This window comes from Saccostrea cucullata, unplaced genomic scaffold (assembly GCF_032062105.1).
Source record: "Saccostrea cucullata isolate Sc308-1 unplaced genomic scaffold, CSIRO_AGI_Scuc_v1 ctg3305, whole genome shotgun sequence".
NCBI classification, from domain to species: domain Eukaryota; kingdom Metazoa; phylum Mollusca; class Bivalvia; order Ostreida; family Ostreidae; genus Saccostrea; species Saccostrea cuccullata.
The window spans coordinates 46,334-62,384 of NW_026918229.1; the positions used below are offsets into that span (position 1 = coordinate 46,334).

General features: G+C 32.0%; 1 long non-coding RNA gene and 1 pseudogene across 2 annotated transcripts; one reads left to right on the top strand and one right to left on the bottom strand.

Moving 5' to 3' along the window:
- Nucleotides 1-53: 53 nt before the first annotated feature.
- LOC134259834 (uncharacterized) lies at nucleotides 54-12,601 on the bottom strand. Of its 2 annotated transcripts, none has more exons than XR_009990420.1 (4): nucleotides 12,492-12,601; nucleotides 11,869-11,923; nucleotides 593-710; nucleotides 54-313 (listed from the first exon to the last, which is right to left on the bottom strand). It is a non-coding gene; the product is annotated as an uncharacterized LOC134259834 (long non-coding RNA). The 2 variants fall into 2 exon arrangements; XR_009990419.1 differs by having other exon boundaries at nucleotides 11,869-11,940.
- On the top strand, nucleotides 4,012-14,070 carry LOC134259824 (uncharacterized; annotated as a pseudogene).
- The last annotated feature ends 1,981 nt before the right edge of the window (nucleotides 14,071-16,051 follow it).

The following is a 16,051-nucleotide window of genomic DNA, read 5'->3' on the forward strand; positions in this document are numbered from 1 at the left end:
TATATAATAATTCTCTTTACACATGTTTTTTGTCTACACATTCATGTTTGCCATCTCACATAACACACATAAATCAACATTACAAATACCTTGCACACATTACCGCACAAAATAACATTAAGGAAAATCAGTGAAATCATAGTTTGTATTTTAAAACTTAGAAGTCTATATATATTAAGCCGTTGGCATTCTTTGATGACTCGTTCTGGTGGTGACTCGATGAACTCCAAACGTTTTCCTGCGTTTTCCTGCGATTTTCCTGCGGGGGCCATACAACGTGTGTTGCTTTGACTGTGATAAGTCCTAATGAGATCTGAAAATACAGGAAAGGGGATGACATTATTTAAAATATCCCATGTATGTAAAAGAAATCATTGATCATTTCAAGAGAGCCCAATGGTCATTACTTTCAGGTTATTAATAATCCTTGATCCCAAAAAGAAGAGTTTCTTAAGGAAATTAACCTTTTCTGTTGTAAAAATTGTGATTTATTTAATAAAATTTATATTATTTTTTTAAATTCTTACTGCTTATAAAATAACAACAAATCAAATATGATTTAAATATTCAATATTTCACACAATTAAGAGACCTTTTTTGACCATGGAGCCTCCTTAATTTTGTGTGGTGGATCCAAGTTTTGTCCATTTTTCCAAAGGCCAAACAATGTGTGTGGCTTTAGCTACTACATTTCCCAAACCCACTAGATACTGATAATAAAAAAAGAAAGGCATGATACATAGTTATCAAAATTTAAATGCGCTGTAAACAACACAAACTTAAATGTTGCTTTAGGAAATGCATAGAGTGTTCTGTGTAGAAAAGTTAAAGATTAAACATTAAAGTGAATTTGACCATATGGCATTCCAAAAGAGAGAGTGTGCTACAATGTAAAATTTCAAGCACCTGCATTGAGTAGCTGCTGATAAAATTGTGACAAAAATTTGATATGAACAGACACATGGATAAACACGAAGTTGATACTGTATACATGCATGTATTAAACTTGTACAAGCATAGGTAGTCAAAGATTGCAAAGTTCATCTCCACACATGTTACATCTATAATTTAAGCAAACCTCACATCAAATATTTTTCTAGTACAGTAAGCTAGTGTGCATCTCGAGATCAATAACCAAGCAACTTTGTTTTTGAATTAAGACTCAAAGTTATTGAAAATGGACCTGATTCCAAATTTCATTTTAACATATTCACTTATCAAGGAAATTTCTTGAACTACATCCAAACAGATCCCTGTCAATCCTTCGATACATCATCCATGCAAGTTTCACGATAACATGCCAGACTAATTATAGAGCTGGTACAAAAACATTACCCAGTCACTCATCTGTAAAATGTGGATCAAAGCAAATCGAAGCAAATCTAGAAATGTCATACTATTCATACTTATTTGGTAAAAGTATGACTAATATTCACTCAGCCGGAAAATGTGCCTAAGATGTTTAATTGATTGTATGTTATTTTAGATCCCTCTCAAGAATTTTTCATTCATATGGGGACACCAACACTTGCCGATGGAGAGCTGCAAATTTTGTTCTATACTCAGTATTAAGGGCCAATGAGCAGGGAGGGATCTTTTTATGCCAGCAACTACTGCAACGCATGGCCTCGGTTTATACGGTCTTATCCAAAGAACATGCCCCTTCACATCCCACAGTGGAATTCAACCCACAACATAAGGCCCAAGATATAACATCAAAAGAAGGCTAGAGAGTGTCTTTCTTAAGAATTGCATATCTGTGCTAGTTTGGTGAACAAATCAAATTATCTTATTAATAATAAAGCAGGCTCATCAAATATTAATGGAATCGAAGTAGCTAAAGTGTTATTGTGTTTTGTAAAACATTAATTCCCTAAAAATGGCCTCCAACACTTTTGATAAACATGTCTTTTTACCTTGTTTGCATACTTTTGGAAATTAGGATTGAAAACATTTTGTGACGATTCCTTCATAAGTTAAATCGAAGCTTGAAGACAAAATTAAGACACAGACATGCAAAACTTCTATCTTGTAGATAAAAATACCCTGAGCACACTCAGTAGCAAATTTTAAAGAAAGCAAATCCTTGATAAATTGTCCTGCATATGAAATTTTTATCCTTTTTTGAACTGCTTTGCAAAAGAAATTCACCACAAAACTTTTATCATATAAATATGTTACATAAAATGACATGTTTTGGAATTAATTTCATCTCTGGTCAAGGTTACCTATATATTGCAAAAAATACTAGTGTAAACAGGAAAATTCATAGCACATAAATGTTCCTTCTAATGTTCATGAGCAATGCAACATGAAAATTTGAGATTGTGTATTTATAACATGTGATGAAAACCCTGAATATTTTCTTTAAGTCTTAGTTTAATAAACAATATCAGTAAAGAGTAAAGTAAAGGGTCTTGGAAAAATCATCGTAAACAAAAGTTGATGAATTCTGATTAAAAAATGAATCAGTGAATACAACTTTACGTATGAAATATCTGAAATAGTTTCTTTGAAACAAAGGTACACACATATTTGAGAAAAGAGGAATCAGGGTCAATTGAAAAGTTCAAGGTCACAAAAATTTGTTGAATACCCAATATGTATCAGAACATGAAATATGATAAAATTATCCAGAGGACTTTTTAAAAAAATAAGCTAAGTAAAAATTTGGAGTGCGGGTCAAATGAAAGGTCAATATAAAAAAATGTTGATGCCACCATTAACTCGCATCAATATGTGTAAGCATAATAAATTAGTTTGAAGAAAAAAAATATCGTGAAAAAAATTCGCTGAATACTTTCAAATCAATGTTAAGAAACTGTTCAAATAAAAACTGTTGATGCAATTTGATAGTTCTTACTAATAGGTGTCAGAATATTAAGGAAAGATGAAACAAACATTTTTTTCTTTGGAGGAGACTTTTGTCATCAACATGTAACAAGTTTAGAAACGTGGAAAATTCTTTAATTTTTTCTCCTTAGACTTGGAAAATGAAATAGACATTGAAATATTAGTTTTAAATACTTATCAAATAACAAATACAGACAAATCACACACAGGAAAGGTTTACAGATGAAAACAAATTTCAGAATACGTCAGCTTACTGCTAAAAGTGTAATATAAACTTTACAAAAGAATTCCAAACCAGGTAAATTTTAAGTGGAAACTCAAACTGGTGAAAAATCGGAAAATTCACACAGGCTGAGTTTTACCATTTCGCTATTCCTCAGAAACTTAAATAAACACTTTTTGCACCAAACTAACATATTCTGAAATTTGCTTTCATCTATAAATTCTGCTGAGTGTGATTGTCCATATTTTCCAAATCTATTTCATTTTCCAAGTTCAAGGAGAAAAAAATCAGAGAATTATCCACTTATTATCCATATTGATAACGAAGAACGAGGCATAACAATATAATTTTATTTATCTCCTAATACTTTTCATTATCTGAAATGTAGAGACAATCGTATTATTTAAAATGAATTTAGATTTACACTTAACAGTTGCTAATAAGCAATTACAATTAAAGTACTATCTTTCTGGATTATCCTTAGGCTAACGTTTGTTTTGAATTTCTGTAGTTCTGAAAATGTAACTGGCTCACAGGATTAATATATTTAATATAAGCTAAGACAGATTTCTCTCGGAATGAGTTATGCTTAATACTTTTGATGTATTTACTTTTTTCGCATTATGTGAATATATGAGATTTTTTTTCCCAAAAGTATGTCAAACTCTTATGTCAAGGCCAAAGGGTAATACATGTTGGTATCTGCATTAGCTTATTTCCTTTTCGACAGATGGAATGAGATTATTATCAGACAAGGAGTTCATAATATAGATCTGTGTCTTAGAACTAAAATTATTGACATATACTAGCATGAAAATCATACATACAGACAGACAGGCGAACAGACAGGAAAAAACTATATATTCCCGATGGCACAAAGGACGATGACGGTGCAAGAGAGATAACTTATTTTCAGAACCCCAACATTATATGTAAGTACATTGACCTTCGCTGTACTGCGACATGTAAAACAAAATAGTCCTAAAATAAAAGAAAAGCAGGAGAATTGACAACTGTCACTCCACATCTGTCATCTGATCGTGAAAAAGGGAGGTAAGTTTCATTCGACGGGGAAATATCTATAATTAAACTTTTCTGATGCAAATTTACTTTCGGTTTAAATATATATTTTTCTACAACACTGAGAAGGTTGTCAAAATAGAAAAGGAAAAAAAAAAATCAGGAAAGGCATATAATATTTCATTCTATGAATGATACTTAAGCATAAAAGTATTTCCAACATTTACCCTACTTTTTCATGCATTTTAATCAAATTGTCATGATGTAATGAAGACTAGACCTATATAGGAATTCTTATTAAATTAATCTGTTTATAAGAGCAGTAAAAAAACTTTAGATCAAAACAAAAATTTCAATAAGCAAGCGATGAGATACATATAAAAATATATATTTACAGAACCTTGCTTAAGTAACCATGGATCCACGCTTCAGTGCCCAGGATATAATCAGATGTGACCTTTGTGAGACAGCTATAGTACAGATGCATTGTGATTTCTGTCATGTCAACCTTTGTAAACCCTGTATTGGAGATCACATTGCTGATGAATATGATAAACATAAAATTCTCCCATACCAACAAAGAAAATCCACCTTGATCTATCCAAAGTGTGCAACACATCCAACCAAATTATGTGAATTAAAATGCAAGGAATGTGGCATTCCTGTTTGTTCCTTATGCTCTGTATCACAACAGCATAAAGGACACAATTTCATAGTTCTCGCTGAACTATACAACTCAAAGAAAAATGATATCGCAAAAGACACAGAGGAATTAGGAAACATTATTACTCCAACATATGAAGAAATCACAAAAGATCTAGAAACGCAGATAGCTAACTTGGACGGAGAATATGAGAAACTTACAACAGCAGGACAGAACATGGAAAACATTGGCACAGAGAAATTGACAATGTCATCAATGCTAAAAAAATTGAAATTGAAGATTTTAAAGGAAAACACTTTGACATTCTTAAGAAATATGCAGAAGAAGTAAAACAAATACAGTCCCTTATTGAACAAACTCTGCTCAACCTGAAGGAAATTGAAGAATCGAATGAAGTGTCCATGACCACAGAATACAGCTCTAGAAACAGAGAATTCAGTAAACTTCTTCCCAAAGTTCAGGTATCAATACCAATGTTTAATCCAAAACCAGTAGATAGAGAACAGATAAATAAGTTGTTTGGATCTATTACATTTTTAGTTACCACAACAGAAGAAAATGGCAACAAGCTGGAGAAATTAGAAAAGTCAAGCAGAAGAATATTGCTGAACGTACCAGAACTTATCACTTTAATAGATACTAGGTATGAAAAACTCCGCAATGTTGCCTGTCTTAGTGAAGAAGAAATCTGGACAAGTGGACAAGTCAGTGATATTAAATGCTTTAACATTCAAGGATCACTCAAAAGGACAGTCAAAACAAAATCAGGGGAATGGCCACGTGATATAGCAATGACAGGTGATTGTGATCTAGTGTACTCTGACAGGAAAGCTAAGACTGTGAATAAAGTGAGGAATGGACAAACAGAGATGATCAGACTACAGGACTGGGCACCTACACAACTTTGTGTTACCTCCTCAGGTGATCTCCTGATTACCATGTTCAGTGATGATCAAACACAATCCAAAGTTGTCCGTTACTCAGGCTCCACAGAAAAACAAACAATCCAGTTTGATAAGGAGGGTAAATTACTGTATTCAGGAAATGGCAAAATTAAGTACATCAGTGAGAACAGAAACCTGGATACCTGTGTGGCTGACTGTGGAGCTGGTGGTGTAGTGGTGGTCAATCAGGCGGGAAAACTCCGATTTAGATACACGGGTAATCCTTCTACTACAAAGAACGAACCATTTAAACCTTATGGAATCACAACAGACAGCCAGTGTCAGATCCTAACAGCAGACAGTGATAACCACTGTATCCACATCTTAGACCAGGACGGACAGTACCTCCGATATATAGATAACTGTGATCTAAAGGAGCCATACGGTTTATATGTGAATAAAAATAATTTATTTGTTGCTGAGTGGGAAGGAAAAGTTAAGAAAATCAAATATATGGAATAAACCTCTTTGTATATAATTGAATATATACTTGTGTATATGCTGTCATTAATGGTCTATTTTGTGAATAAAATTGTTTCATTTTGTAAGTTATAATTTTATTGTAAAAATATTTTGCTTATCTTTAAAGTTATCAGAATAGATGGAGAAAATATTGATTAAACCATTAAAAATTGTCATAGGAATTTGTAATATCCATGAAAGGACATTGTTATGATAAATATGAAGCATTGGGTACAATTTTTTTTATTATTTTAGGCTTTCACTCTTAATGGCATTAATTGTCACTTCTTAAAACATTTCTACGAGGGGTGTTCAATAAATAATGTCATTGGGGCTCGGAAAGACACAAAAAAAACGCTTTTCTATGACTTAGTCTTAATGATTTAACTAAAATATTCTCTTTCAATTAAAAGGCATATGGCACGCCAAATTCACAAAATGAGATAAATCTAGTTTTAATAAAATAAATAATTATTATTTTTTATTGTTATTTAATAATAAATATAAATAAAATAAAACTAGGTTTATCGACTGTTAACTATAGTTTACAAACCGTAAACTATAGTTAACGATTCGTTTAGTTTAGTTTTCATCTGTAAAACTATATTTAACGGTCGTTAACTATAATTTACGAATGCTAATCAAAGTTTATCTGTCTGAATAAAGTGTTAACAATAGATTTTGTTGATAAACATAGATTTACGTTTGTAAACTATAGTTAAGAGTTGTTAATCATAGTTTCACAAATCGTGAAACTATATTTATCAGATCGTTAATTATAGTTAACGGTTTGTAAACTATAGTTTACAAATCGTAGAACTGTATTTATCAGATAATCTATGTTTTGCAATCGCAAATGATTGTTTTCGGTGTTAAGTATAGTTTACGGTTGTGAAACTTAGATTATCGCGTTAACTATGGTTTACAGATGTGAAATATAGATTAACATTGTTAACTATAGTTTACAGTCCGTAAACTATAGTTCATAACCGATAAACCTTGTTTATCGATTGTGAAACTATGATTATCTCATTTTTGTAAATTTGGCGTGCCATGAAGGCATATCCGTAACATTTATATTCAATTTCTAATTGTTTTTCGAACACATTTTTGAGTATGACCCTTCGTACATGTATACTGGAATATGGCAGATCCTATGATTTGCTGTACTTGTTTCTTTCTTTCTGATAGATGTTTTTCTAAGTTTAGAAAATGAAACTAGTCAAAGGTTGAAAGATCTGGTAAATTTTGTTGGTGTGACAAAACATTTCCTTTCTGTTTATCCCCAAAACTCCTTTACTCTTCATGGCCTGTGGGTTTGGCCGCCGTCATGAAGACATTTAATGTAATGTATCCCTCATTCTGTTTCCTTCGTCTCATAAACCTTTCAATTTTTTTGCAAAAAATTGTTTTCTAGACTCCTCCGGATATTTGAACTTCCTCCCCGAATATGAATTTGAAAAACAAGACCGTTAATATTTCAGAAAATAGCATATAAAACTGTTTTGTGCTCCTTCAATTGTTTGCTCTTTTTAGGCCTTTGCAGTTTTGTCAAGTGCATTTTATTGTAAATTTCTTTTGAAGGATTAAAGCAAAATGGATACAAGTTTCATTATCTGTTAGAATTTCACACAAACGTGGATAAGTCACTTTGATTTTTTAAAGAATTGTTTGGATATTCCTACACGCTGTTGTTTTCATGCATTTTTCAAAATATAGGGTAACCTTCGAGTATTAAACTTTTTTACTATAAAATGTTTATTTAAAACAGTATGAACTATCCCCAAAATGATTTTTATCAATTTTGCTATGTGTCTTAAAGTCATCGTTGTCAAGGACGGTACCCATTTTTGATGCCCATTATATAATTTTTGTTTATTGAAATCTACATGTTCACCTGTTTATAAAACAGGCATTGGTTGCTGTAACTTTCACATATTTCAGTTAATATATTTTTATAATATTAACAAGTTTTACAGCTGCTTTAATGAAGCGTTTAATTTTACTCTAGTTTTGATTCTTGACGATTCATTTTTAATGCAGTGTCTCGAAAAGCCCTTGTTTTCCAGCTTCCCATGATGAAATTATGTGATGAAAAGTGGTCACACAAACTGTTATCAATTCATTAAAGATTCAATAATGAGAGAAAGTCAAGCTTTATGTCATATGACTACTATGTTGTATGCCATCGAGCTAATGACATTACGAGGGTTATCCCAAAAAGTCGTAGACAGGGAAAACAGTTTAGTTTCTCTTTGCTTAATTAAATTTCTTTCCTTGTCATAGCAAAAGTAACATTTTATGATCATGCATTTCAAGTTTCATGATGATATTACGTCTAATAAGAAAATTATTTAAAAATAAAGAAAGAATGCAAGTGTACACCGGCGCACGAAAGCAAACGTAAATTACGTCTCTTATAACGTTATGATCTCTTTGCTTCACTCGCGTCTATTAACATTCAATATATATATTTTAAAGTAATAGTCCTCTCTTGACTAGGGGAGTTATTTAAATTCACTACTGTCCGTTAATTTTTTCAGCAGATTCAAATTTCAGTCGAAATTTAATCAAAAGATCGCCTTATATTGTAGGCAAGAGAGAATACACATTATTTGACGTCGTTCGCGTCCAGATTGTTCCCCTTTGTCTGCGTTTAACAAACAGTAGTCTACTTCTTACCTGCTGTAACTATTTTCGGTAGAGAGGAAAAAACTCTCATTGAATATCGTGCCACTTGAAAATAACTTCTTTATTAAAATCTGGTGTGTAATACCACTCCTTTACTCTCTTTTTCCCGTCTATAGTGTAAATAAAGCATATCCAACCCAATTTAGTACATCTCCGTTCGCCAGTTACGCGTTTGACGACGTCATTTTCATCAAATTCAATTCCAGCGATACTAAGAAAATCATGACACCAATCGTCTGTTTTTAAAGCTATTTATATGAAATTTTGAAATATTATTAAGATTTTGATTCTAGTTTCAGTGGTGTAAATTTTAGTTCAATGTATTACATAGTGCTAAAGGAATAAAAGCAAATGTAATAAGTATATGCGTAAATTATTCCGAATTTTGTTCGTGCGCCGACAGGCCTTATCGGCCTTCATATAAATCGTCCTAATATTATTAATATGAAAGACATATATTTAAAAATTCACAATTTTAAAGAACATTGAATATATAAATTCTATGCAAAATTAGTCATATTGATACAGGTACACAAGTAATCTTAGGTATTTTGGATACAAGTTTGTTCAAACCCCTTGACACCCGAGGGTAGGTAGGGGCTGCAATAAGGAACCAATTTTTTTTTACAAAGGAATATTTATAGGATAATCTTTACAAATCTTCTGCAGAGTCAGGACTCAAGTCAAATTGATCTGGAAGTATCCTTAGAAACTAAGCAACCCTCCATGTAAACTTTTACATATGTAACTTTTTTGCGATTTTTCCTAGCCAATGTGCTGAACTATGGCCCACATGCCTCTTGTTAGATAGCCCAGGTCTTTTAATAAACTGCCATAATTCCCCTGGGTAACATTTGCATCCATCATATTTGGATTTTACTTGAAAAAGATGTTACACTTTAATGGTGACCTAAACAGGTTTCATGATAAACATGACTTTAAATTTTCAATCAACTTTCCTTCCTTTTTAGCGGTGGAATCTTCTCACCTGAATATGGGTTTTGATTGAGCAAGAGCATGCTCTTCTTACCAAGTTTCTAAAATGAGGCAAGCTATTGACAAACAAGTTGATGAAACAAGAACAAATGTCTCATTTTAAGACATCATTTTGAAAGTTGTATTTACTATAATACAATTTCATACAATGATTGTCTAGGTCTATGGCCGTGATTTTTTTTTCAAAACATGACCAAAGTATAAAGTGAATGTGACCGGTTTGTAAGGGGATGCTCACTCCTCAACGGCATCTTATTCCCTCTCTGATATTTAAAAAGTTCATATTTGCTCTGGTTCTGATATGTAATTTTTGTTTGAACTAATAAGCTTGAAAACTGTTCATTATCTCCACATTTCATTTGTTTTCACCTGTGTGTGCTAATATACATGAGAAAGATATAAAGATAACGATCAGTATTCAATATCAAAGTCCGTAAAATAATACAAAATAGGAGCAGAGCAAACACGGACCTCTGAAACATCAGAGGTGGGATCAGGTGCCATGGAGGAGTGATCATCCCCTGCTGAGCGTTCACACCCGCCGTGTGCTCCTTGTTATGATCGGGAAATAACGAAAAAATCCGTCATCAATTCAGTGTATAAATAATGGACTAACAATTAGTATGAGAAACGTCAGTCAGATTTAAATAATTTGAATTATTGAAACATTTGAATGTATTAAGACTTTGTATGAGCAAATCACAACCCTTCCTATCTTTTAAATTTACCACATTTTACTAAGGGGCCTTTGCCCATCGTTACCTTACTGTTCTCATTGTTTTGTAATAATACTCAAATGTTTTATTTTTCTTATTTTAAAGACAATTTATAAGATTACTTCCCCTAAATATTAATACAGCAAACTCTTTTCCCCAAGATGTTGTGGCTCTATATTGTATGGAACTTTGAATCCTTCCTACTTATGCAAATATAAGTCAGAGTGTGTAAATATTGGCTAAAGTTTTTTCAAATATTGTATAACTGGAAATTTTAGCGATAGGCGGTTTGTACTTTAAATTGTTTTTTTATTTTTAGCGAGATGTAATTTAGTGATTTTAAAATGCTCACTTAAGAAGCTATTACAGATAAAATGCAATTAATTTTTAGCGATATTTTATTTTAGCCATCTAAACACCCTCACTAATAACGCCAAAATTAAATCCTCTGCTTGATTGGTATTTCTGAGATTTAATGGAAAAGTGATAGGTGATGATAGACAAATGATGGAAAAACATTGGACGAAAAAAATTGTTCAAGCCTTCGGAAGCTTAAATTCTGGCATGAAAACACTACATCTGAATATAACTGAACTATAAATATTCACAACATACTTGTTATAGAAAATAGGATGTGTAACAGAGAAATAGAAACGTTTGTTATAGTTTTAAATATTTTAATATCACACTAAGAACAAAATATAATAATTTTCTTAACACGTACATGTCTACACATTCATTTTTGTCACAGAAATCAACATTGCAAATAATTTGCAAGTGAAGTCATGGTCAAAAAAGACCAAGGTCAACATATTAATAAGTATGAATAGCTCTGATCAATACGTATTAGCATATGAGGTTTGATAAAATATCTTTAGTTTCCTTAAAATTAAAAAAATAATCATTTTTTTCCAGAAAGTAAAGTCAAGGTTAAAGGAAAAATTAAGATAAAAACAATTATCATGAAATTGAATAGCTCTCTTCAAAATGCATCAGCATATGAAGTTTGATAAACATATCTCGAATAGTTTTTTTTATTTGAAATTAAATAAAAGAGCAATAATTTTATGAGAACTTTACTCAATGTCAAAGAAGAGATCAAAGTAATTGAATATTGCTGAAGTTAACTTGATCTCATCAAAATAAATTTGAATAATTTTTTTTTAAAAAAATGTCTTGTAAAGCAACAAGTAGGAAATACTTGTAAAAGAAAACAAATAAAAAAATCGTGAGATCGATGCAAAAGAAAAGTTTAAAAGTTGTTGCATTTGAATAACTCTCGTCAAAATAGCTACTTACCGTTCTGTGGTATTAGCCCTGTATACCGCATTGATATTGACCAACTATTCTGTATCTAAAATACAGCACGGTCTAAAAATAAATCATCAATCATAACATAGAAAGAATATAGAATGTAAATAAGTTTATTATAGATACATGACATGGTGCAAGAGAGATAACTCTATTTTCAGATAGTTGACAAAAAACAGCCTTCTACAATGTAAAATATTTTCATTTCCTGCAAAGTAAATCATTCACTAGCCTACGTGCCACATGTTAAACAAAGTATTTATAAATGAAACGAACAGAAATACACTGGGGTTTAAAACAACTGTCTCCCCATATCTGTCATCTGATTGTGAGTAAGTGAGGTAAGTTTCATTCGATGGAAAAATATCTAAATTTTCTTAAGCAAATTTATTTACTGTTTGCTATTTTTCGACAAGGCTGACAAGGCCAAAGTTAAAAAATATGATTTCATTCTATGACTACCGGTATATATTCCAACACTTAGTCTAATCAAGTGATTAGGATGTTAAATAGCGGAATATTAACAGAGAGCTTTAAACCAAAAGAATTATATATAACAGGCGATGAATAAGACTATCAAATAATTATTTTCAATATTTCTAGAACCTTACTTGAGTCACCATGGATCCCCGCCTCAGTGCCCAGAATGTGATCAGATGAGACAGCTATAGTACAGATGTACTGTGATTTCTGTCATGTCATCCTTTGTAAACCCTGTATTGGAGAACACATCGCTGATGAATATGATAAATATAAAATTGTCCCAATTCAAAAAAGAAAATCCACCTTGATATATCCAAAGTGTGCAACACATCCAACCAAAACTTGCGAATTAAAATGCAAGGAATGTGACATTCCTGTTTGTTCCTTATGCTCAGTATCACAACAGCATGAAGGACACAGTTTATCAGAACTCTCAGGAGTATACAACTCAAAGAAAAAGATTCCGATGAATTACAAAACATTATTTCTCCAACATATGTAGAAAATGAATAGACAGAGGAGGTGATCACAATAGAGCGCTGGACTCCTCTAAATGTGTGTGTCACCCCCTCTGGTGATCTCCTGATTTTCATGTTTATCTTGTACTTTTATGATGAATCAGATTCCAAAGTTGTCCGTTACTCAGGCTCCACAGAGAAACAAGCAATCCAGTTTGATGAGGAGGGTAAACCTCTGTATTAAGGAAATAATATAATTAAGAACATCAGTGTAACAGAAACCTGGATATCTGTGTGACTGACTATGAAGCCGGTGCTGTAGTAGTGGTCAATCAGACAGGAAAACTCCGATTAGGTCATGCTACAAAGATTGAACCATTTAAACCCCGTGGCATCACAACAGACATCAAGAGTCAGATCATGATAGCAGACAGTGATAACCACTGTATCCACATCCTAGACCAGGACGGACAGTTTTTCCGTTATATAGATAACTGTGATCTGAAGATTCCATTTGGTTTATGTGTGAATAAAGACAATTTGTTTGTTGCTGAGTGGGAAGGAAAAGTTAAGAAAATTAAATATCTGGAATAGACACATTCCTCTATGTAAGCTTGTGTATAGGCTGTCATGATGTATCTATTTTGTCCAGTAAATTGAAATGTTTAATTTTCATCAAGTTATCAGAAGAGATGGAAAAAAGGTATACTATTTTTATATCGAGATAATATTTTTAGCACAGTTTGTAATTTGATAAAAGGATATTATATTTATATAATTGTGTTGCATTATGCATGTACCATGCCTAAATAGTAGGCAGGGTTTGACACATGGTGCACGAACCGGAGGCATAGTACATGCATAATGCAACACTATTGTTATTATTATGCTGACTGTTGTAATTATTTATGTGGCAATCCACATGATCCATTTGACTTTTTCCTGAAAAAAAAAAAACGGTGCTAACACAGCGCACTAGCAAGAACTCATTCAAAATCTTCATGCTAAAATTGATTGCATGCTTAGTTATTTTGGTTACTAGTATTTTCTCTAAAGTAATCAGGATTTTCTGTCCCAAAGCAACTGATCTTTATTTACTGCTCTGTTAGTAAGACTGATTTGTTTGCAGACGTCCATTCTCATTGATAATTTTCTTTTACGTCCTTCAATCAAGCGTATATAAAAAAGCGTTTTGATGACCCCATGACATCAGTTCATCGAAAAATATGTATGTAATTAGTTTGAAACTTTGTTGTACACATTTATCTAACGTTCCTTAGGATAATAAAACTGTTTTCAAATAATTTTTGTCTATTTTTTCCTTCTTGTATCAATTGTATAAATTAAGTTTATATATTTAATAAAATTCTTCCAATTGGTGATCGCGTCTGTGGCGTCATCGATAAGGCATCGGACTAGCAACCCCATGGTCGTGAGTTCGATTCCCGGCGTGTCTAATGAAAATTTTATTGAGTAAATAAGGCCGTGCACTATTTCGGCATAGTATGCTTACGCTGTATAAATCCTTAGACCACTATGCGAGAATAGCAGGGTATGGGTTATATAGAGACAAACTGACAGGAAGCATAATAATTCATAATGAGGTTAAAATATTAGATATACCTGTATTCCTTTATCAGTCGGATTGTCATTTTATCATCCCCTGGTTTTCATTTAAATTTAAAGGAAGAAGGATATGGAGATAATGAACAGTATTCAATATCAAAGTCAATAAAACAATACAAAATAGGAGCAGAGCAAAAACTGACCTCTGAAACATGGACTAACAATTAGTATAAAAACGTCAGTCAGCATTTGACTCAATGATAAATTGTAATTGCTGACAAAGTCATTGTATCGACCATAGAACTTACGAAATGCATGATGACCTTGAACAAGACTGTTGATATTCTTGTTTCATCAACTTGCTTGTCAATAATTAATTGGAATTATTTGTCACTTCTTCCTAATTATATTTTTTATAATTTAAAGTTATTGACATGGTATTTATATATATATAGATTCTGTATATTATGCATTCATCTTCGCTGGTCAAGAGGTTTCTGATAAACTACTCTCCCTATGAACCCTTGTCATACAGTATTAATAAAAAGAACTTAGATTTTTTTTTCTGAAGTTGTGATTGGAGTCGATCGAACCGCTCGACCAATCAGCAATTTTTGTAAATAACTATATTTGCGTTTGGGATATATCTTGACTCTTTTATCTTGGGAATGAAAAACGCAAGTAAACAACGATAAGTAAAATAACATGTTATTCCATGAATAGCTATGCTGTCATCGAATATCTCCACAATATGTGTTTAAGAATCTATATTAAAACTGTTGGTTTGTTCTTTAAAGAACAATTAATACTGTAGATCACAAAATTTTCGCGACACCTTATTTTCACGACATGGTTATTGACTCTTGATAAACGAGACCAAATTTTCACGAATTGTGGTTCATGCTCTATATTATCCTTAAGAATATTATTATACAGGGAAATTTACTTTTCGCGAGCATACACGCGAAAATAAAGTTCTCGCGAATAAAAAGTGATTAACAGTACTTGCATCTTAATCATTCTTTAAAAACTCCGATCATTTTTTTTTATTATATTTCTTTATTTCTCGCGTACCTGATAGATTCGAGATTACGAGACGAAAACATCCCCTTACATTGACTGCACTGTCTGTCAACGGTTCATGAGGAGAGTAGCAGCCCAGAAGAAAGGCCTGGATAAACAATTTTTACTGGACATGTTATCAAAAGAAACAGACTATAACAATTTCCTGTTTACTGCCAATTTTATTTATAAAACCCGTTTTACCCTATGACCTTTGAATAGGTCAATTTAAACCTCATTTCTTGAATTTAAATCACAATATCAATAGTAGGGTTGTCATATGCCAATCAAAGGTGGCTGAAAAATAGGCTCTGTAGCACTGAAGTATATATGAAGCTATATAATGAGGAGAATGTGTGTCATTTACACAAAAGGATCAACGTTGTCAAGTTACAGCTTTAGTTAAGTTTTTTTGATACAGAATTTACGTTAATATGATTTCACTTTTTATTTTTTATATTACCAAACTGTTTGCTTTTTTTAAAATTTAAAATAACATTGTTGTATTTTTCGGAGTGCTTTTATCCTAAACATCTATCAATTTTCTTAAGTCATTTTCTAAGTAGCAAGAAAAGAGAAGAAACAAAATCCAAAGGCCTCCA